Source organism: Balaenoptera borealis, assembly GCF_965194805.1.
Source record: "Balaenoptera borealis genome assembly, chromosome: 18".
Lineage (NCBI taxonomy): Eukaryota > Metazoa > Chordata > Mammalia > Artiodactyla > Balaenopteridae > Balaenoptera > Balaenoptera borealis.
In genome coordinates, this window is record NC_138877.1 from 79,503,017 (window position 1) to 79,524,562 (window position 21,546).

Genomic DNA, 21,546 nt, shown 5'->3' on the forward strand with positions numbered 1-21,546 from the left:
CGGCTGCACCGCGGCGCTCGCGCGGGGCTGGGCGGGGGCGGCGGCGGGGGCGGGGCGCGCGGGCAGGACCGGCCTCGGGGCCGCGCGGGGCGGGCGGGGCGCGCGGGCCGCCGCCGCCGCCGGGCCGAGCCGGTTTTCTCCGGGAAGATCAAAGCCCGGAGGGGAAGCGGGTCGTCGGGACGAGGGAGGGGACCCGCCCCGCCGCCGCCGCCGCCGCCGCCGCCGCCGCCCTCGTGCAGGAGCCTCTCCCCAGTCGGCGGTTAAGTGTCTGTAATCGGGACGTAAACGCGACGAAGAAGTCACATGGGTCCAACCTGACAGGTACAGTTTGACCATTTACCGGATTCAAACCTCTTTCCACCCCCCACCCCGACCCCACCCCAAATCTACTGCATCCTTTTTTGGAGTCTTCATTCTGGGGCACATTTTCTCAAGACTTAAAACCCACCAAAGAAAAGATGAACTGAAGTCAAACCGAGTCCCAGTGGGGGCCAGGGAGCCAGATTAAATGATGTCCATTTGTAATCTCTGTTTACACAGTGATGACATTGGAGACCTTGAGGGTTCCCAGTAGATATTTCAGCTGAAAGCAGCGTTCTGCTAGTTCTCGGAGACCAGGACTTTCTGTCTCTCGTCCCGGAATATTTCGCAAAGTCACAGGCAAAAAAAACCCAAACACACAAACAAGCAAAACCAAAACATAGCGGACCACTCGGGGGACCGAAGCGGACAGCGAGCCCGGCACCGCGGGGAGGGGCCCGGCGCCGCCCCCTGGGGAATCCTGCCCCGGAAACCGCGCCCCAAGGGGAAGGTGAAAGGGCAGCCACCCCCCGCTGGGCGGTCGATTTGCTCGGTGGGCTCAGCGCCGAGTCCGCACCTGTTCTTCCCGCTTCCCTTGTGGGAGGATGAAACGGTGCTGCCGGTAGATGCTTTGAGGTCGCAGGTTTGAAGGTGGGGTGGTGAGCATTAATATGTCAAATTCAAGGGAAAGGATGTTCTCCAGAAGGCTCTACAGAGGGAATTAACAATTTAATAGCTAGGTCGTCTGCACCTGTGCCTGAACCAGTTCCCGGGCCTCCCCTGTCAGCTGGCGATTCCAACGCCCGGCGACTCAAAGGCTACCGCAGACACGGAGGTGCTCACACAGAGTACTGACCACATTAACCTTCCTGCTTGTCCTCCTTAAGGAGAAGCACTGGCTTCAGAAACCTGGGTGGGGTGAAAAATTCTTTAGTAGGGATTTACACCAGATCTTTAATTAATTAGTGGCACTTCTGTTGTTGGAGATCGCTGAGCTTCTTGGATCTGTGAATTTACAGTTTTCATCAAATTTGGAAAAAAAATTGGCCATTTTTTTTTCAAATATTGCTTTATGTCTCTCAGACCTTTCCTCTCTTTTGGGGACACCAGTGGCCCCTGCATACAGCTACTTGAAGTTTTCCCAGAGCTCACTAAATGCTCCTGTTTACATTTTTACATCTTTTTTTCCCCTCTGTATTATTTTGATAGTTTCTATTGTTAGGCTTTCTTTTGCAGTGTCATAGCTGTTCATCCATCCACAGTATCCTTCATCTCAGATATTTATTTTGATCTCTAGAGGTTTGCCTGAAGCCTTTTTGGGCAGAAGCAGAGCGAAATGGTTTCAACTCAGGGCTGAAGTTCCACGGCAGAGTCCTTGGACAGTTTCTCCAAAGCCCGTGAGTGTAAGATTCCGCTCTGGCGGAAGAGACTGCAACTGTTCCCGGCCCGTGAGAACCGCGGGCTTGGTCCCTCTAACCATTTCCCAGCCTTGGGAGTCTCTGCCCGAGATTGTGATCATTCAGCTGAAGAGCTGAGGGGCCCCCGCAGATCCCAGAAGTCCCTTCTCAGGCAGCACTCTCCTCTCATGCTCTCCAGGGAGTCAGCAGACTGGGGTCCCCTCCACCCAAGGCGGCCTCAGCGGGAGAGATCCCGGTGGGAGCCGGGCAGTGCCAGGGCCCACCTTCACGTGTGTCCTGTCCCTCAGGGTCGCTCTCCTCTGTTGCCTGATGTCACTGTCTGGAATACTGTCATTTCATAGCTCTGTCTGGTTTTTTAGTTGTTTCAGACTCGGCCTGGTAAATCAGACAGGAAGTTGAATCTGGGCCGTGTGACTCTGTCTTGTCCAGAAGCAGAAGCCTCCAGTCATATTTTAATGAAGTTTTTTTTTTTTTTTTTTTTCCAAACCATGTTTTGTACCCACTGGTAGGTACTTACTATTTTGTTAACCTGCAGTTTTTATTGATGCAGGATAGAGGGTAGCAGAGTTTTATCAGATGGGAGTTCTTATTTCCACTGTATTTCTCTGAGTACACACTGGATCATGGTGTGAAACGTATTCATTACTGTGGGTTATGGTCCGAAAGTTTGAGAAACACCGCTTACCACCGTGAATCAAGGTGGTCAGACCCCACTGAGGTGGAAGTTCTTTTGTGGAAAAGTCCTTCAGGGCCTTCCTGGGGGAGGACCAACTTGTCCCGGTTTTCTAGGGATGTTCCCAGTTTAGCCCTGGGTCCCAGGACCCACCTCAGCCCAGGGCAGATCAGGGTGGTCGCTCCCCCTACTCTGCCCGGTTGGGGGCCCCTTGGCGGCCTGTGACTTACAAGCGTTTTTGTGCCAAATGTCCACGTGTAAGTGGTTTTGTGGAATGCTCTAGGGGCCTTGCTGTAGAAGCAACACCCATGTCCAGGCAGGGCTGCCTACCTAGCCTGGTTAAGCCCTCCTTGTCTGAAACGTAGAGCCTCAGCCTAGCCTGAGGCCTGGGCACCAGTCCTGGGCCCGGTGAGGTTGCACAGCAGATGGAAGGAAGGGCCTGTGAGCCGAGATGCGGTTCACCGCCCCCGGGTAGCGTGGCCTTTGGCCGTCACCTTTCTCCATGCCCAGGTTCCTAATCTACGACGTAGCGCCACAGAGGTCCTGCCTCCTGGTGGGTGGGACAGTGTGACGAGGTGGTGACTGGGGGCTCTGTGGAGGCACAAAGGGAGCATGGCTGTGGCTTCCGACACTGTCTTTGTCACGCGTGTCTGTTGCTGGAGGGGCTTCCCCTGACCAGGTATTGGTTCAATCCGGAACCATCCCCACACTCAGGCCTAGCACAGGAGGGACCTCGTGGGGCTGAGAGTCATGCAGAGGCTGGGGCTCTTGGACGACGGCCCCGTGCCTGGGACGGGGTCAGCTCCCTGATCTGCAGGGCTGGGGGCCGAGACAGGGGTGACAGCGTAGCGGGCTAGAGCACGGATGCTTTGCACCTGCGTTTGGGACGCAGCGTGAGCCCTGGGCCGTCTCCCGGGGTAACTGCTGGGACACTTGCGGATTTCAGAGGTGTGTCCATCTGGGCCAGTGCGGCTGCACGTGGAGCCCATTGGTCCAGGCCCGCGCTGACCTCAGGGCTCCGGCAATGCCGGGACTCGCTGGCTTTCCCGCAGGTAACGTGTCCTCCGGCAGCAGCGGGGATGGCACAGCTGCTCCAGGCTTGTGCTGTCCCCGCCTCCAGAGGACTCCACGCGTGTTTCTGCAGGCCCCCTGCTGGAATTCCAGGGACGAGTCCGGCCGGCCTGGCGTGGGCGGCGCTCTCACCCGGGAGCTGGGGCCACGTGCACCCCCGGCCCAGCGGCACGGTCTGCTCAGAGGCCCTGCTGGCAGGGCCGCACCTCCTCCGAAAAGGGAAAGCTGCGGGGCAGACAGAATGCAACAGATGCTCGTTATCTAGAAGAACTTTCGTCATAGAGGTGTAGATAAACGTACCACGATAGGAAAGTTTACATTTTTAGAATTTCCAGATCAGTAGCTTTTTTTCAGAACATTTTTTCCCTTCTGGCTGATAAAATGTTTGTTAGAAAACTATGTAAGTTGGCTTAGACTGTATTCTAAAGATCTGAAACCCTGACTCGATTTGCAGGGTTTGGTCTCCTTTCGCTGCAGCAACCTTCAGATGGGGTCACGGTTCATGGGGCCCCTCCTCCTCCGGTGCCAGACACGACCTCTGGTGCCAAGAGATGTGGGACTCGGGGGTCAGGGCAGATCCCCGCTCATCGCCCCACAAAGCTCCAGGCGGACTTTTAACTTTATCATTGTGACAAAGATAGGGCTTTTGCAAAGTCTGATAGAAAATGTCTTTTTTGTATCTACTAGCCTCCCGAGTAAATTTTGTTTTAGGTCTGAACACGCTCCAAGCAGATTTTAAGTTGAGGCAAAATAACCATGAAGGGATTGTTCCGGGTCCTCGTCAGCCTGGCTTCCGGGAGGGTCAGTGGCGGCTTCCCTCCGGGAGGGTCAGTGGCGGCTTCCCTCTCAGTGGTGAGAGGCAGCCGGCGGGGAGGGCCTGGGCCTCGGCAGGAGGGGCCGCAGGACGCCGGGCGGTGGGCCCGGGAGCCATGGCAGCGGAGGCAGGCGTGCGGCGGCCGAGAGCAGGGCTGGGCGCTGGCACCCCGAAGGGTCCGGCAGAGCCTGCGGATAAATAGCCTCGTCTATCACCGCTGAGTCGACAGCACCGCAGGTGCCCCGGGACCCTCTCCCCCACGTGTGGGAATTTCTCACCTTCAGTCTCCCGCTCTGTTTTTGTGGTTCCCGATACCTCAGTGTGATACTGACCATCTGTTCAGTTGCCATTTGCCGAAGTATCGAAGTTTTCAGGACTTTTCAGCATGCTGGGAAATGGGACTTGCAGGTGGTGGCATCCTAGAATGTGGGAGATGCATGGTTGCCAGACCTCTGCTTCCTGCCCCAGATCCCCGGATGCACCCACGGATCCACGGCTGCCTGAGAGCCCGCCTGTGCGGGATGCAGCCTCCGCGCGGTCCGTGGGCTGTCACGGGTGTCTGGGGACACGCTGTTGACAGTGGCTGCCTGTGGAAGGGGGAGGGGACGGTCCCTTTTTACTGTATTGTTGCATCTCTGCACCTGTTCCGTCTTTTACAACGAGCATGTGTTACTGATACAACAAGTCCACGAACATTGAATGTCGGCAGGCCCTGTTGCAAAGAGAGGGCCTTTTATAGCAGCTCGGAAGGGAAGTCCTGAGCAGGTGACAGAGGACAGGCCAGCGGTGAGCCTGGGCCCCTCCGCTGGCACCAGGCTTTGCACGTGGACGAAGCACCTTCCCCAGAGCCTCTCCTGGCATCGGGGAGGCTGAGCGAGTGTGGTACAGCGTGAGCGGATGTCTGGGGCCAGACAGGCCTAGTCTCAAAGGTGATTAGGGCTGCTTGTTTGCTGGGCTGAATTATTGGATGACTTCTATCTGTAACAGCCATCAGGATCTTTGAAAAGTCATATAAGTTAGTTTATTCGTTTAGAAAACTATGCCGAGGACCGTCTCGCCCGGCAGAACGTCTCTGAAGGCTGAGATGACTCATTTAATTCCACGCAAGGAGTTAGGAGAAGATTCAGGTTTCTCTGGGGAAAGCAGTGCGTGAGCACACAGCCAGGCGCATCGGGGGGCCCGGGGGGGCTGGAGGTGGGTGGTCACCTCCGAGGCTCTCCAGGGAGAGCAGGGCTCCCGCTGAGACAGGGGCGGGCGCCCGGTGGGCTACCAGGCCCGGGAGGCCTGCTGTGTCGTTTATGGCTCAGCTGACGAAGGACGAAAGTCATGACGCCGAGGCAGCTGTGAAGTCCCTGAGGCTCACCCTCTTTGGTGACGGGGGCACACGTGTCCGTGACCAGGCAGATGGGCCTGGGGAGGATGGGAGTCCGAGCCGTCTCCTCCCCGTCGCCGATGATCTGATGAGACCAGGCCTGGGCCTCCTGCATGCGTCACCCCCAGCTGCTCTTCTCGTGGGGTTCCGGGCCGGTCCTTCTGCAGACCAGGATCCGGTGCGTCCCTGCAGGGCAGCGGTGAGAGTGGCGCGCCAGCATCTTGGTCTGATCTGCCTTCTGAGGCTGGTCTAACGCAGCGGGATGGGGAAGGCGGTCTGAGGACAGCGGAGTCGTGCGCAGCCTCAGGTTTGAACCCATCCACCCGCCGACAGAAACGGAATCTGAGATTATGAACTCGGGTGAAATGTAAACAAATTATCATCTCGTAGAAGTGCTGGTCTGAGCCCTGACCTTTAAACGAACTGATGAGCTTTGCTTTAGTTAATGAAAAAAAACCTGGTTCGGCCTGAGCTTGAAGAGGTCTAGAAATATTCCTTTGGGGGAGGATCCAAAACATTTACAGCAGCTGCAGGAGCCTTTGGAGTTGACCCAGCTATTTTAACACACACAGAGTTGGTTTTTAACCTTCAAGGACAGGCCAGGTGAGAGGTGACGGTCACAGTGCCCTCGGGAGACCTGTTAGGCCGTCTCAGCACAGCCGAGACTGCAACACATGACCTTGGGGTACATTTCCTGAGGCCCGCAGAGCCGGTGGACTGTCTTCCCCAGGCTACTGCCCGGAGCTGCCTTAGGTGATGGTCTGTCCTTCTGTCTGTGGGTGTGACAAAGTGTAGTTTTTAAAATTTCAAAACCTGACTCTCATGCAGATGTAGAATGAACAAGTGTCAAATATTTATTAGCTGATGAACAAGGGAACCAGAAAGTTAAGTTGGTTCGAAGAGCATTTTAAGGATCTGGGTGTCCACAGCCATTGAGGGATGTGTGCGCGGGGCTGCTGGGTTGGATGCAAAACTGGTGAATGTCCTTCAAGGTCACTAGTATATGTAATTGTATACTATCTATAGAACATATCATTAAAATGCACATACAGATTCTGAAGTTATCCTTTCTTGCGGGAGGAAATTATGTGCCCCTTCGCCCGAAAAGATTTGAGTTCACACGTAACCCTGGAGCCCGACTTTGTAATCCACAAGATGCTGGGCTCAGATGGAGAAGGTGGCCTGGTGGGCTGGGAAAGGTGACAGGGTGACAGTGGGTGGGCTCACCCACATGCTCTCTGGCCGAACCTCCAAGTTTGGGGTATTTTTCTTAACATAGATGGTGATATTCTACCTGTGAAGAGGCCATTGTGGTATCAGAAAGTGTGGTGTGTTATCAAGTAGTGTTTAATCTGCTCTGACTAGTGGCCAAATCTGTGATTCTAGGTAACAGGAAAGACGGTTTACAGGCCTGATTCCTGCACGGTTCACAAGCCCCCTGGGGTCGTAGCCCACTTAGTGCACCAGGCAGGGTGGGCGTGCAGGTGCCCCCCTGGGGGCCGTGCGTCCTCACAAAGGGCCTGCTTGCTGGACAATTCTTTATTTGATGCTTAATGGAGAACAAGCAAATTCTTGTTGAAATTTCTGTTTGGGAGCCAAGAATAGACCCTTAGGCTATCGCATCTGTAAAACGAGTTCCAGGTTCAGTGATGAATTTGGTCAGGTGCTTAGAATCCACAGCGAGAGGCCGCCTGCCTCTGTGACACCGTCGCTTACGATGTGCTGTGGAATTTGCTTGTGCTTGGTGCTCAGGGCACCTCAGACCCAGGGCTGGGCCTTCCCGATGCATCAGGCGGGTGCAGGCCGTGGACGTGAGGCGAGCACGGTCCCCTGCCCCTCGCTCCCACCCGGGCCGTCCGAGGGCAGAAGGAGAGCCCCTGCTCCCTCGGGGTGTTTCCCTCCCTGAAGTCTGTTACGAGGGTCTTGGGGCTTGAACGTGGAGGCGACTCCACAGGACAGGCTGGGGTCTCCCCCTTTCTTCACAGGCGGCGCTGTGTCCCCTGGGGAGGGATGTGTGTCCTGGGTGATGCCCTGGTATTTAGTCACACACACCCTGCCCCCGAAACTCACAAAGCCCAAGGTCGCAATCTGCCTGTTGGCATGAGGTGGAGATTTCCCGGGAGCTGAGCGGGGTGGGGTAACTAGTCTCCAAACCGCCGTCCCAGGGCAAGTGAGAAACAAGGATCTGTAGGCGGTAGAGGTGGCCGGCCGCTCCAGGACGCCGAGGCCTTCCTCCCGTCCAGGCTGGGAAATGCGTCCTATCTGACTGATCCAGGTCATCCCATCAGTGTTAACTTCATTCATTCTCTGTGTGTCACACCTTTAGGAAAAGAATCATTCATTGAGGTGAAATTCACAAGAACTTCGGCATTTCAGTGTGGCATGTAGTGAATTCACAGTGTTGCACCACCACCACCTCTGTGCAGTTCTAGGACATCCCATCACTACAGGGAAACCCTCCCCCAGCCCCTGGCAACCACAACCTTCGTTCCGTCCCCATGGATTGGCCCCTCTGGAGGTTCCACGTAGCACGAGCGTGCGACCTGTGTCTTGTGTGACGGGCCTCTTAACACTCAGCTGGCGTTTCCAAGGTTCATCCCGCTTCAGCGCATGCTGGAGCTTCGTTGGTTTTTTTGGCTGGAGAATATTCCATCGTGTGGATGGACCGCATTTTGTTTGTCTCTTCATCAGTTGAGAGACTTTTGGATTGTTTCCACTTTTTGGCTGCTGTGAACACCGGTGTGTGTTCACTGTCTTTTCTTGTATTTCCATACGTGTCCCCATACACATGGCTTTGTCCTTTTTCAGTTAACGGTTAACTTTTTTTTTCAGAAGTGCATTTTGAAAATAGTATCAATGCCTTTATTGCCATTCCATTAAATCCAATAAAGTTAAATTATAATAAATATTCTTTTTGGTATAAATAAAATATTTAAACTTAAAATAACATTGTGAGTTTTAATGTGCCTACTTTTCAATTTTTCAACATCTTTCTCAAATACTTTTAATGTTCCAGAAAAACTATTAAAAACACCCATAAACACATGTATCCAGAGGTGTACATTTTTCCTTTTGTCTCAGGCCCCTATGTGGCTCGGCTGGCGCTGGGCACTGCCTGGTGCTGGGGGCACCAGGCGGGGTTTGGAGGAAGTAAAAAGTCATCGTCACCATCGTAATTGATAATAATCGGTGTCTGCTAAGGACACAGGTGTTTTCTCAATCCCGAATGAAGCACCTGTAGGAAGCTTCGCTGCTCGAATGTGGTGCCCGCTGGCCCAGCGGCTTTAAGCTGACACCGCGAGGATGCCCGGTTTCTGCGTCCTTCGTCTCCTCCCTCCTCGGGGCACGTGCTCCACCCTCACCTTCCGGCCACCTGGCCAAGTTTTCAGCATGGCCCCAGGCCTCACACACCTTTGACCGCCGGGCAATGGCGGGGCAGCAGGAGCCGAGGGCCCGGGTCCCTGTCCCCTGCCGGCCTCTGTGCATGTTGGCCTCCCCACTGCAGCTCAGCCTGAACGCCAGACCACACGGTGACATCGAGGTCCATGCTCTCTGGCGGTGGGGACCTCAGCAGCTCCCAGGCTGCCCATGTGGGCACGTGGCCTCCGTCCCCGTCAACAGCCCTGGCCCACGTCCAGCCACGTCTCAGGCGATCACGGCCCCTCCGGTCTCCTAGGCCCTGCGCCTCTCACCAGCCTCACCCCTGGGCCGACCTCACAGCTCAGAGGCTCTGTCTGGGGAGCCGCTGTCGGTGTTTATCTGAGGTCATGCCCGCCGTCTGGGGCCGCAGAAGTCAGGGTGTCTACCTCACCTAAGTCTCTATTTGACGCTTCTGGTGTCTGTTTCTGAGATTTGGACCAAAGGCAACAGAGCAAGTGGATAAAGGGACCGTTTGACCTTTGCTGACACTTCGGGGACTTGGGAGAGGAAACGCTGCAATGGTGTTTAGAGCCAGGAAAATGGCTGCAAAGTCTCTCGGCCTGTCTGGCATGCGGCTGCTTCTCCTGACGGTGATGGAGCCCCCGGACCGTCACAGGCCGCCGGTGCAGCCTCCAGCGCTTCGAGTTCGCCCTAGGCTCCCCTAACCTTTGCAAAACGAGACCGGGCTCCTGGGCCTGGAATGCGGCAAAGGAAACGCTTTTGTCCAGCCCGGCTTATCTGATTTCCCAGCTTGTAGCTCTGTCTTATCAAAACAGGCTGCTTCCTGTGTTACACAAGGCGGGGAGGCGGGGAGCGTGGCAGCTGCCAGCTTTAGCAAAAGCCCGGTGTCGGTGGAGGTGACCCTCTGTCCCTGGTGTGGCCCGGGGTTTGTGAAGACCCCACATGAGGGACACAGGTGAGCCAGGCGAATGGAGGCCTTCCACCAGCTGGCCTTTCCCCTCCGAGCCGTTTGAAGTACGCTGTGCCCCTTTGCTTGCTCCTAAACTCCCCAGCGGGAAGGCAGTCCTGGAGGAGGAAAGCGAAGGAAGATGAAGGCAAGGCTGGGACAGTCGTGGAGAAGATCCCTGACACGTGTGTCCACGAGGCCCAAGGGGTCAGAGAGGGCCCTGCGGGGGACGGTGAGGCACGGAGCAGGTCACGCGCATCGTGCAAGTTTCTCACGCTCGTCAGGACAGTGCACAGCCAGCCCCCCGGCCCGTCACCACCGCAAGGATCCAGCCCACGGCTGGCCTTGTTTTGTCTACACCCCACCCACTTCCTCATGGGGCTATTTTAAGCCAGTCCCAGACGTCATATTATTTTATCCATAAATATTTCAGAAAGTATTTCTAAAAGTTAGATAAGAACTAAAAAAATCCTCATTAAACCACAATTCCATATTTACAACGAAAATTATTGACAGCGATTCCTTAAAATCATCAGATATCGGTGTTCAGATTTCCCTGGTGGCTTCTGCCTATTCAAAGCACCTGCTTTTGTCATGATCTGGTCTCCGGGCCAGGCTCTGGACCGGGCACACAAGACATAGGTGGCACAATCCTGCTACGTGGGGCTGGAGTCCAGGCGCCCGAGGGCAGGCCCAAACCGCCAGGAGCTTGGTCACCCTCCAAGTGAGTGCCCGGAGGGGTCTGTGCACCCAGGAGTGGAGGTGGGGGGTGGAGAGGTTGCAGAGGCCAGGGGGAGAGGTGGGCTGAGACCCACACTGGAGTGGTGACCGCTCTGCTGGAATTCCGACTTGATTGAGCCACAGGCCTGTGAAGTGTTCTGATGGGAGCTGGCCGCCCAGAAGCCCTCCTTCCCTAGGGTCTGCGTGAGCACCAACACACACCTCCCCCGCACCGCCGGCCCCTCGGCCCAACCTGCTCGAGCGAGCATCTGGGGTTGGCAAGAAGGAATCACACAGCAAAGTCTAAGGTGTGTGCCCGGCCGGGACCTCCACTCCGGGTGCCGCGTCCCCAGCCCAGCCCCGGCCCGGCACGCAGCCCTCATCCAGGATGGACTAGCCTTTCCAGGGTGGGGTACTTCCTGCGGCTCTGGAGGCCAGAGTCTACCGTAGGTAAAGGTGTCCCAGGCGCATCCGTCCGGGCTCCTTCCCCGCCTGCAGCCCACCCCCCCACCGGGGTCTCTCTGACTCGGACCCTCCTGCTTCCCTCCTTCTCTTATCAGGATGGGTGATCGCGACCATCACCCATCTCAAAATCCTCCACTTCTCGTCCGCAGAGTCCCCGCTGCCACGAGGGGACACATTCCCGGATCCTGGGGGTCAGTGTGAGGGTCCCTGGAGACGCGATCCCTCAGCCACACGAACCCTGTACAGCTTTGCACCCGGTGAGCAGAGACACGTCCCCAAGGTGCCCGCGGGTTCAGGGCCCTCCCAGGCCTTCCTCCCGTCAGACGGCTTTGCTGGGATTCTGTGCCAGATAAACTGCTGAGTCACCAACCATAGATAAGATCTAGGGTGATGAACCCTACAAGTCCCTGTGAGAAGCGGCTTTTTAGACACAGACATTTGGGCGCTGGGGCTGCCTCGGCGTCTGTCTCTCCAGAAACGGCGCTTTGCTGCAGTTCCTCAGGTCTGGGCCCGGGAAGCCGCCCAGGGTGGGGGGACTTCGGGGCTCAGGGTCACAGCGCGAATGCCATCACCGCTCCCTGAGGGTGGGGAACACGTGTGAGAGAGTCTCGCCGTCAGCTGTGCACCGCGCTGCCCCTCCTCCTCCTCCAGCCCCGCACCTCCCCCTCCCCCGTCCCCCCCGTCCCCCCACTTCTCGCATTCATTCGTTGATTTTACGATTATTTACCAAGTCCACATCATCCTCCAGGAACCGTGGAGATGAGGGGCGCACAATAAATTAAAAATGTACACATAGCGCCTTTCTCAGAGAGCTTACCTTCTTTAATGGGGCAAATCTTACCCAATAAATTGTACAAGTACTCGTAAAGGCACAGCTGGAATGCAGGCCCTGATGGTGGTGTGAGAATCTGCACTCAGGGAGGTGTCCTTCCTCCCACTGCGTGGGGGGGCGCGGAGAAGATCCTGGGGAAGGAGGGGCTCCAACCTGCGTAGGCGGGGGAGGGCGACTGGGGTGAGGGCGTGTGCGCCGCCCGCCCTGCCTGGAAACCCAGTCCCGGGGAGGCGCGTGGGCCCCGGGAAGTGCTTCCTGCCCAGCGGCAGAGGGAGGCCCCGGGGTGCTGCGTGTGAACGGGGAGTGGAGGGGCCCCCCAGCAGGGTGGGGAGCGGCCCTCGGCCGCATGGGTGGGGGATGGACTTGGGGGCGGCGCTGGCCACGGGCGGGGTCACACAGCTTCAAGGCCACCTGGGGGGTGAAACCCTCGCGGTCGGTGGGGTGGAGTCCGCGAGAAGCAGGAGGGACTCCGGCCTGAGCGAGGTGAGACAGGTTTGGGGGAGGATCAGGGAGGTCCGGGTGTGCTTATTCTGCTGGGCGTCTGGTGTTCATCGTGTTCGGGGGGGGTCCTTTAAGCCCCGGGGAGGCGTTGAGGGAGCCCTCTGGTCCGGGGGTGTAGAGGTGGGAGTCACCACGCTCCTGCCGCTGCTGAGCACTAGGGTGCAAGCAAAACCCATTCTTGAGCTTCTGGACTTGCTGGGGGTCATGGCCTGGATGTTTGTGACCCCCCCCAGTCATATGTTGAAGCCCTTCCCCTCCCCGTGTGAAGTGTCAGGAGGGGGCCTTTGGGAGGGGACTAGGATTATCTGAGGGCATGAGGGTGGGGCCCCCCAGGGTGGGATCAGTGCCCTCAGAGAGAGCTTGCTTCCCCTCCTGCTCTCTGCCTTGTACGGACACCAGGAGGGGGTCCCCACCAGAGCCCAACCCTGCTGGCTCCCTGACCTCAGGCTTCCAGCCCCCAGGATGGTGAGAAACAAATGTCTTGTCTGTAAGCCACCCAGTCTGTGGTGTTCGGCTACAGCAGCCCAGACAGACTAAGACAGGCCACAGACATCTCCAAAGGGACTTACCCCAAACGAGGCCCCCAAGGTCCTGAGTCTGAGCCGCTCACACTGGGGAGCGTCAGACCCCCAGCCGCGGACCGAGGACGCTCCTCTCATGTGGTTGAAGTAAAGGCAGCTGTGGACGACGGTCTCCTGGGCCTGAGGGCTTCAGCAGAGGACAAGGGGAGTGTTGGCAGGCCAAGCTTGCTGCCGGCCACTAACCAAAGGGCCAGGTTGGCACACGGGGAGCTCTGCTCAGCGAATCCTTTTACATTGCGGGGGAAAAGAAGATGGAGGAAGAGAGTCCACCCGTATTGTTTTGGCTCCAGGGAGGCCATGTTTGCCTTCTGCTCCCCTCACTATCTGTCTTTTCTACAGCCAATGTTTATCATTTATTTTTATTATTGATACAACTATTTTTACCTTTGAGTTGGTAATATACTCACATGGTTCAGGGTTCAAAAACTAAGACAACATAAAACCTCCACTTTTGGTCCCGTCTGCTCTGTTACCTTCCAACCACTTTTATTATCATCAAGGATCTTTCCAAATTCTTTTATGCAGACAGATGTGAATACATATTAGTTTCCACCTCTCTTACATTAAATGCAGCTTACTGAACACATTGTTCAGAACGACATCTCTTCATAACAGCACCTAAAGAGTTCTTCACTTTTTGAAAAATTGATTTCTTTTTCAATCAATTTTTGAAGGAAAATTCAATTTCTTTCAACAGAGCTTTGTAGTTTTCCTCATATAGATGTTATACATCTATATATTTTGTTTACGTCTTTATATTTTGTTAGATTGTACCTACATATGTCTCCCTTTTATTGGTGCTAATGTAAGTAGTATGGTTTTTTTAAAAAAATTAATTAATTTTATTTTTGGCTGCATTGGGTCTTTTTTGCTGCATGCGGGCTTTCTCTAGCTGCAGCGAGCGGGGGCTGCTCTTCATTGCGGTGCGTGGGCTTCTCATTGCGGTGGCTTCTCTTGTTGCAGAGCACGGGCTCTAGGCACGTGGGCTTCATTCAGTAGTTGTGGCACGCGGGCTCAGTAGTTGTGGCACACGGGCTCAGTAGTTGTGGCTCACGGGCTCTAGAGCGCAGGCTCAGTAGCTGTGGTGCGCAGGCTTAGTTGCTCTGTGGCATGTGGGATCTTCCTGGAGCAGGGACCGAACCTGTGTCCCCTGCACTGGCAGGCGGATTCTTAACCACTGTGCCACCAGGGAAGTCCCAAGTAGTGTGTTTTAAATTTCAAATTTCAATTGTTCATTGATGGTATATAGGAAAGCAATGGACATTTTATTAACATACCTTGTACCCTGCAGCCTTGCTAAGGTAACTTATCAGTTCCAGGATTTGATGTTGTTGATTCTTTGGGATTTTCTACATAGACAATCATGTCATCTGCAAAAAAGGATAGTTTTATATCTTCCTTACCAGTTTGTATAATTTTTATTTCCTTTTCTTGTCTTGTTGCATTAGCTAGGACTTCCAATACAATGTTAAATAGGAGTGGTGAGAGAGGACACACTTGCCTTTTTCCTGGTCTTAGGAGGAAAGATTCTAGTTTCTCATGATGAAGTATGATGTTAACTGTGGGTTTTTGTAGATGTTCTTTATCAAGTTGAGGAAGTTCCCCTCTATTTCTAGTTTGCTGAGAGTTTTAATTATGAATAGGTGTTGAATTTTTATATTGTGCTCTTTCTGCCTCTACTGATATGATTATATGACTTTTCCTCTTCAGCCTGTTGATATGACAATTACATTAATTGATTTTCAAATGTTGAACAACACCCTTGCATACCTGGGATAAATCCTGCTTGGTTATGGTATATAATTCTTTTTATACATTGTTGGTTTGATTTGCTAATATTTTGTTGAGGATTTTTGCATCTAGGTTCATGAGAGATTGTGATATTTAGTTTTTCCTCTTTTGTGATGTCTTCCTCTGGATTTTATGTTAGGGTAATATTAGCCTTATAGAACGAGTTAGAAAGTATTCCCTCTGCTTATATTTTCTGTAATAGATTGTAGCAAATAGGTATGATTTCTTCCTTAAGTGATTCTTAGAACTCACCATGAATGTATCTGAGTCTGGTGCTTTCTCTTTTGGAAGATTATTAATTATTGACTCAATTTCTTTAATAGATATGGGCCTATTCAGATGATCTATTTCTCCTTGTGTGCCTTTTTGTGGACTGTGTCTTTCAAAGAATTGGTGCATTTCATCCAGGTTATCAAATGGGTGGGAGCTGTGCTAATGACCCCCTTTCCTTTCTGATGCTAGTAATTTGTGTCTTCTCTCTTTTTTTTTTCCCCTTGGTTGGCTTAGCTAGAGATTTATCAATTTTATTAATCTTTTTAAATAATTAGCTTTCGGTTTTATTGATTTTCTTTATTGTTTCCTGTTTTACATTCCATTAATTTATTACTTTCTCCTTCTTACTCTGAATTTAATTTGCTCATCTTCTTCTAGTTTCATAAGGTGAAAGTTTAGATCATTGATTTTAGATCTCTCTTCTCATATGTGCACTCACTGCTGTAAATTTCCCTTTAAGCACTGTTTTCACTGCCTCCCACAAATTTTGATAAGTTGTATTTTCATTTTCATTTAGTTCAAAATACTTTTAAATTTCTCTGGAGGCTTCTTCTTTTACCCATGTGTTATTTAGAAGTGTGCTGTTTAATCTCCAAATATTTGGGATGTATCTTCAAACTCATTGAGTCTTCCCTCATTCATCAACTAATGAACCCATCAAGGTATTCTTTATTTCTGTTATGGTGGTTTTTACTTCTTGCATTTCCTTTTTATTCTTTTAGAGTTTCCATCTCTCTGGTACATTACCCCTCCATTGTTGCATTTTGTCCATTTTCCCCATTAGAGCCTTTAACTTATTAATTGTAGTTATTTAAAATTCCTGGCCTGATAATTCCAAACTCTCAGCCATATCTGAGTTGGTTCTGATGCTTGTTTATCTGTTCAGACAGTGTTTTTTGCCTTTTATCTGCCTTGTGACTTTTAGTGACAAGCTGGATATGGTGTGTCAGCTTAAGGAGCTGAGATAAACAGACCATTAGCCTTTATTGTGAGGTGAGATGTTTATTATCTTTCTTGTCATGTTGCACTGGCTACTACCTCCACTACTTGCTGGGAAATGGTGGGAGCAGTCATTCTTACTTTGTTTTCCATATTAAGAGAAAACTGTTTGCTATTTCACTATTAATCATTATATTAACTGTAGATTTTTTTTAAATGCCCTTAATCAGACTGAGGAAATTATGCTCTATTTTGCTGTGTTCTTCTAGTTAGGGTTCATCTAGTTTGCTGTTTTTTGTTTTTTTTTTGTTTTTTTTTTAAGGACGGATGGTGAGCATGTCCCATATTTTTTTTTTTTTAAATTTTTAGCAATTTCATGTATCTTTATTTATTTATTTTATTTATTTATGGCTGTGTTGGGTCTTCGTTTCTGTGCGAGGGCTTTCTCTAGTTGCGGCAAGCGGGGGCCACTCTTCATCGCGGTGCGCGGGCCTCTCACTATCGTGGCCTCTCTTGTTGCGGAGCACAGGCTCCAGACGCGCAGGCTCAGTAGTTGTGGCTCACGGGCCCAGTTGCTCTGCAGCATGTGAGATCCTCCCAGACCAGGGCTTGAACTCGTGTCCCCTGCATTGGCAGGCAGATTCTCAACCACTGCGCCACCAGGGAAGCCCTGGTTTTTTTTTAATCATGAATATTTGTTGAATTTTGTCAATGCTTTCTATACATATGTTGAGATGATCATATGAATTAAGCTTTTATTCTGTAATCCTGTAAATGACAAAAATTGATTTTTAATTAATTTTTTTTTTTTATTTTGAGATAATTGAAGATTCACACTCAGTTGTAAAAAGTAAAGCAGAGAGATTCCTGTACCCTTTACCCAGTTTCCCTCCAACGGTAAAACCATGGAGCAATGTTGCAGCTAGGATATGGAGATCAGCACAGCCAGAATACAGAACCTCCATCTTCACAAGGATCCCAGACTTGCCCTGTTTTCAGTCACACTCTGGTACCTTCAAATAGTAGTTTTTTATACTGTGTTCAGAATTTATACTTGTTGTCTTTGGAAAGACCGGTTCATGGGGAGCTATTGCCATGAAGGGAGTCTGCTCTTTTCTGTATCTTTTGTATGTTATGGAAATTACCGCTTTGTCAAGTGTACAGAAAACTTCCCTCAATTGTTCTTTATTTATTATGTTTATTTCAAAAGGCCATTTGCACGGGAGAATGTTCTGTTCCTACATACAATACCAAACGCAAATCATTATTGTTGGGCTATAAGGATATCATCTGACAAATAGAGTTTAAAAAGCATTATACTGCTAATTTTATCAGTCTTTTTCTCAGTCTTCTGGATTTTGCATCCAGAAAGGTGACCAGATTTTCCTTAGAGCAGTCTTTTTCATTTCAAGATTGTAAAATTGTAAAAATATGTAACTACAGAAAAATCTTGTTTTCATCTATTGCTTTTCTTCCTTCCATCCTTCCTTCCTTCCTCCCTCCTTCCTTCCTTCCCTCTCTCCCTTTCTTTCTTTCTTCTTTTTTTCTTTCAAATTTAAATACTTGCTTCATCTAAAATGTATTTTAATACATGGGATGAAGAATAAAGACTAGGAATTTTGTTTTACCCAAATGGATAGTTGGTTGTCTTAATATCATTTATTGAATAATTTATCACTTAAATATTTTATTTTGACTCTTCAGTGTTAACCGTTATTTGTAAGTGTTGCTATACTTATTTCACAGATGCAGTATCTGAGATCAAGTTAAGTAAGTTATTCAAGGTTGCAGGGCTGAACTTTGTAAAGCCTGAGTCCAATCAGGTTTGCAGGCTCCAGGGCCCATCCTCTTTCCCCGTTTCCAGCTAAAAACCCCCATCTGATGTCAGAGCTCCGAGGGTCCTTGGGAACCGTGTCTCCCGGGTGACTGTGATTTAGAGGAGCTGCCGGCAGCACAGAGTCTTTGGTTTTGGGTCTAGAGCTGCCTTGTAGGAGGCATCGCTCTTATAGGAGTGTCCTCGTGGCACCAAGACAACTCAGCTCCCTTGGATGATCTAAGGCAGCTCAACCTGCACCAAATTTAGCTTCAGGCCACACTGACGAGAGTCTGTTGTTAATTTTGGGATCATATGTTGCTATTTGGGATGCACCAATTGGATTCAGATGGGAAAAGTTGGAGGAAATAGGAAGATTTCTGCTTCAGAGAGAGGAGAGATGGAGTTGGCTGGAGAGATGGAGTTCCTTCCGTTTATCCCACACTTCTGTGGTGGGAAAAGTATGCTTTGCTGAGAGGTGAGAAGGAGTGAAAGCAGTCCGTTTGGCAGATGGACCAGGAGGGATTCCTGCCAACTGAGCCCAGAGGGAAGGCTACTCCTCACACCACCCGTCACATCCACAGAGCGGTCAGCGGGGAAGTACGATGTCACGTCCACGTCTACGGGCAGCTGACCGACTGTGGTTCCTGACCCGTGCGCAAAGCATGTAGTTCACTGGGAGGCGCAGGTGGTCACGGTGCAGGACCCACTGCCCGCCCACGGGGAGCAGTCAGCCCCCAGCCCCCTCGTGGGTCCCAACACGGTTGAGGCGGGAACGGCCGGGCTGTGACGCGGAATCCATCGCTGTCCCCTCGGCGAAGGACCCGCGAAGATGACACTAGCGGGTCTCTGCTGTGCGGGAGATGAGCCCGCGGGTTCAGTGGGGCTGGGGGTTCCAGGCTGCTGGGGCCTGTCTGCTGGGACAAAGCCAAACGGGGTCCCAGCAGGACACAGACTCCTCACCCCAGTGTGCCCTGCGGGGTCCTCACCACCCAGAGATTGGCTTCAAACCAGCAAACAACAACACTCGAAGGGTTAGAGATTTATTTGCCTGGAAAAGTTATTTTTTGAGGTTGTCAGACATTTCAATTATTAAAAGCTGGGGCTAAGTAAAGCCCAGAGGAGGAGGAGGAAAGCAGTGTGGAGGGAAATCGCCTGAAGAATAACTCTGACAATTCAGAGCTTTAAGCACGAGCTAGTTTTGGATGAGAGAAGCCAACACCAGAGAAGAGAGTCCAGAGACCTTAGCCGGGTCCTCCTGGTGTTTGGTTAAACCCCGTGACAGTCCCACTCCTGGACCGTCCGTCCTGACGGGTGTGGGGATTTGGGAGGTAAAACTTACCTGTAATGGATTATAAGGTGTTGATAAACTGAGCGTCCTGTGTAACCTTCACCCCCTTTTCAGTGACTCCCGACTGCCCACGGGGGAGCCAGGGTTCTGATGCTTCCTTCGCCCGTATGGGGTCTGCTCTTGAACCTGCTGGACGTGGACGCGTGCCGCGCGTGCACCCCTGTCTGTGGGGCCGTCCTCGTTCTGTCTCAGGAGGGAGGGTGGCCCCGTCGGGGTGCTGAGTCACTGTTCTCTCATTGCAGAGCATCTGGAAGGAGATGCTGTGCTTCTGCTGTTTGGCCACGTGTGGATGAATCCCTGATTCCCTGGGAAGGGGCTGGCGTTGGGGGTGGGAGACCCCAGCAGTGCTTGCAGAAAGGGCCACCGGGTGGTTCCCAATGAATGCAGGACACGCAGGAGCCTGAAGCTTGTTCATGAGGTCCGCCTGCGGCTGGTGGTGACCAGCGCTGAGTCAAGAGATTCACCTTAACAGAAAGGCGGGGGCGCTGGTGGTGGTATCAGTGCTGGGACAGCTCCAGACATAAACAGCAGGGTGTTCAGAATTCTCTTACGCATTGTAGAAATAGATTCTTGTTGCTGAGATGTCGTTTTCCCTACAAGAAAGCAGGAATTTAGATGCTCTGAACTGTCAACAGATCAAAGGTTTTTGGCTCATGGGGGCCTGAGGTTCTTATTTCAAACTTGAAAGGGTCTGGAATAAGAGTACATCATCGCTAATTGGACCCTGGGCTCCAACATGGCAAAAATAAGCTTTACCCTAACCACCCACAGGCTGGAGGGAGATGAAAGCCGTTGCTCTGAGATGAGGGACCACAGGCGAAGCTGCACCCCTCCTGCAGCCGAGTGGGCCCTGAGGGTCCCAGCATCTCCGGTGACGGTGACGCTGCTGGGAGCACGTGTGCCAGGTCGCCGCCACCACCTCGCACCCGCATCTTGTCTGCAGCGCCTCCCTTTTCTCCTCTTGCGGAGCCTGCAGGGTCGTTTCAGGAAACGAAATGTATCAAGCTGTCCTGGAAGCAATGAAAAACCGAAAATTGGAGGCAAGCTTCCAAGAAAGAGAGGAGAACGTTGCCACGTGTCCTGCGAGTGCTTTGTTTTCTAGGCAGCGTGCGCTTTTCCTGCCCTGGGACCTTGGCCTTACAGGTCCCCCCACCTCCCCACCCAGCAGGTGCCTCCTCAGGATGGATGCCCTCCTCCCTCACCACCGGCCAGGACTTCCTGGAGGGGACTTCACGCTCGCTGAGGATTCGGAGCCTTCTGTGCTCCGAATGTTCCAGCACCCAGTAAGCTGGCTGCAAGTAATGGGTGCTCCATAAATATAGGGAAAAATTGTAACTTTCACGGTGGACTCTTCTTCAACACTAAGTGACTGTTTAACATTTTTTGCGCAGCTCTTCAGGGTAGAAAAACAAACACCCAGAAATCTCCAGCAAAATGCCAGTGTTTCAGTATTTGAGTATATTTTATTTAATTAAAAGCACCAGCTTGGTGTAAGGTCAGCCAGGTAAGACACCCAAAGTCTTGAAGACATTCATTGCCCTTGTTTCAATATTTTACTTCTGGGAGTTTGTCCAAAGGAAAGAGTTCAAAATATGGAAAAATCTTTATGCCCCAAAATGTTCATTATAGGATAGCATTATTTGTAATAGTGAAAAAATAAACAACTCAGTTGTCCAAAAGGGAGGTTATTAGGTGGACTGCGGTGGGTTCTCTTTTTTTTTAAAATAAATTTATTTATTTATTTATTTATTTATTTATTTATATATATATTTATTTATTTTTGGCTGCGTTGGGTCTTCGTTGCTGCACACGGGCTTTCTCTAGTTGCGGTGAGGAGGGGCTACTCTTCGTTGCGGTGCGCGGGCTTCTCATTGCGGTGGCTTCTCTTGTTGCGGAGCACTGGCTCTAGGCGCGTGGGCTCAGTAGTTGTGGCTCGCGGGCTCTAGAGCGCAGGCTTAGTGGTTGTGGTGCACGGGCTTAGTTGCTCCGCAGCATGTGGGATCTTCCTGGACCAGGGCTCGAACCCATGTTCCCTGCATTGGTAGGCGGATTCTCAACCACTGCGCCACCAGGGAAGTCCCACGGTGGGTTCTTTTAACGGATGATGGTAAAGCACTGAACACTGATGCTTATCAAGAGTTAACGACATTTGTTCATACATCCATGAGTGATGGTAAAGTGTTCTGTGTAATAATAAGATCATACATATGATGTATGGGAACAACTAATTTTTTCTTGAACTACAGTATAAAAGTTCTTCAAAGAAAATGTGGCAAAAAGGTTCACTGCAGTTTTCTCTGGGTGA

General features: G+C 51.8%; 1 long non-coding RNA gene across 2 annotated transcripts; it reads left to right on the plus strand.

Moving 5' to 3' along the window:
- Window positions 1-133: 133 nt before the first annotated feature.
- Window positions 134-20,966, plus strand: LOC309615536. Of its 2 annotated transcripts, XR_014236911.1 has the most exons (4): window positions 134-321; window positions 7,975-10,699; window positions 11,256-11,417; window positions 16,897-20,966. It is a non-coding gene; the product is annotated as an uncharacterized lncRNA (long non-coding RNA). The 2 variants fall into 2 exon arrangements; XR_014236912.1 differs by lacking the exons at window positions 11,256-11,417; window positions 16,897-20,966 and adding an exon at window positions 10,840-10,989.
- Window positions 20,967-21,546: the final 580 nt, after the last annotated feature.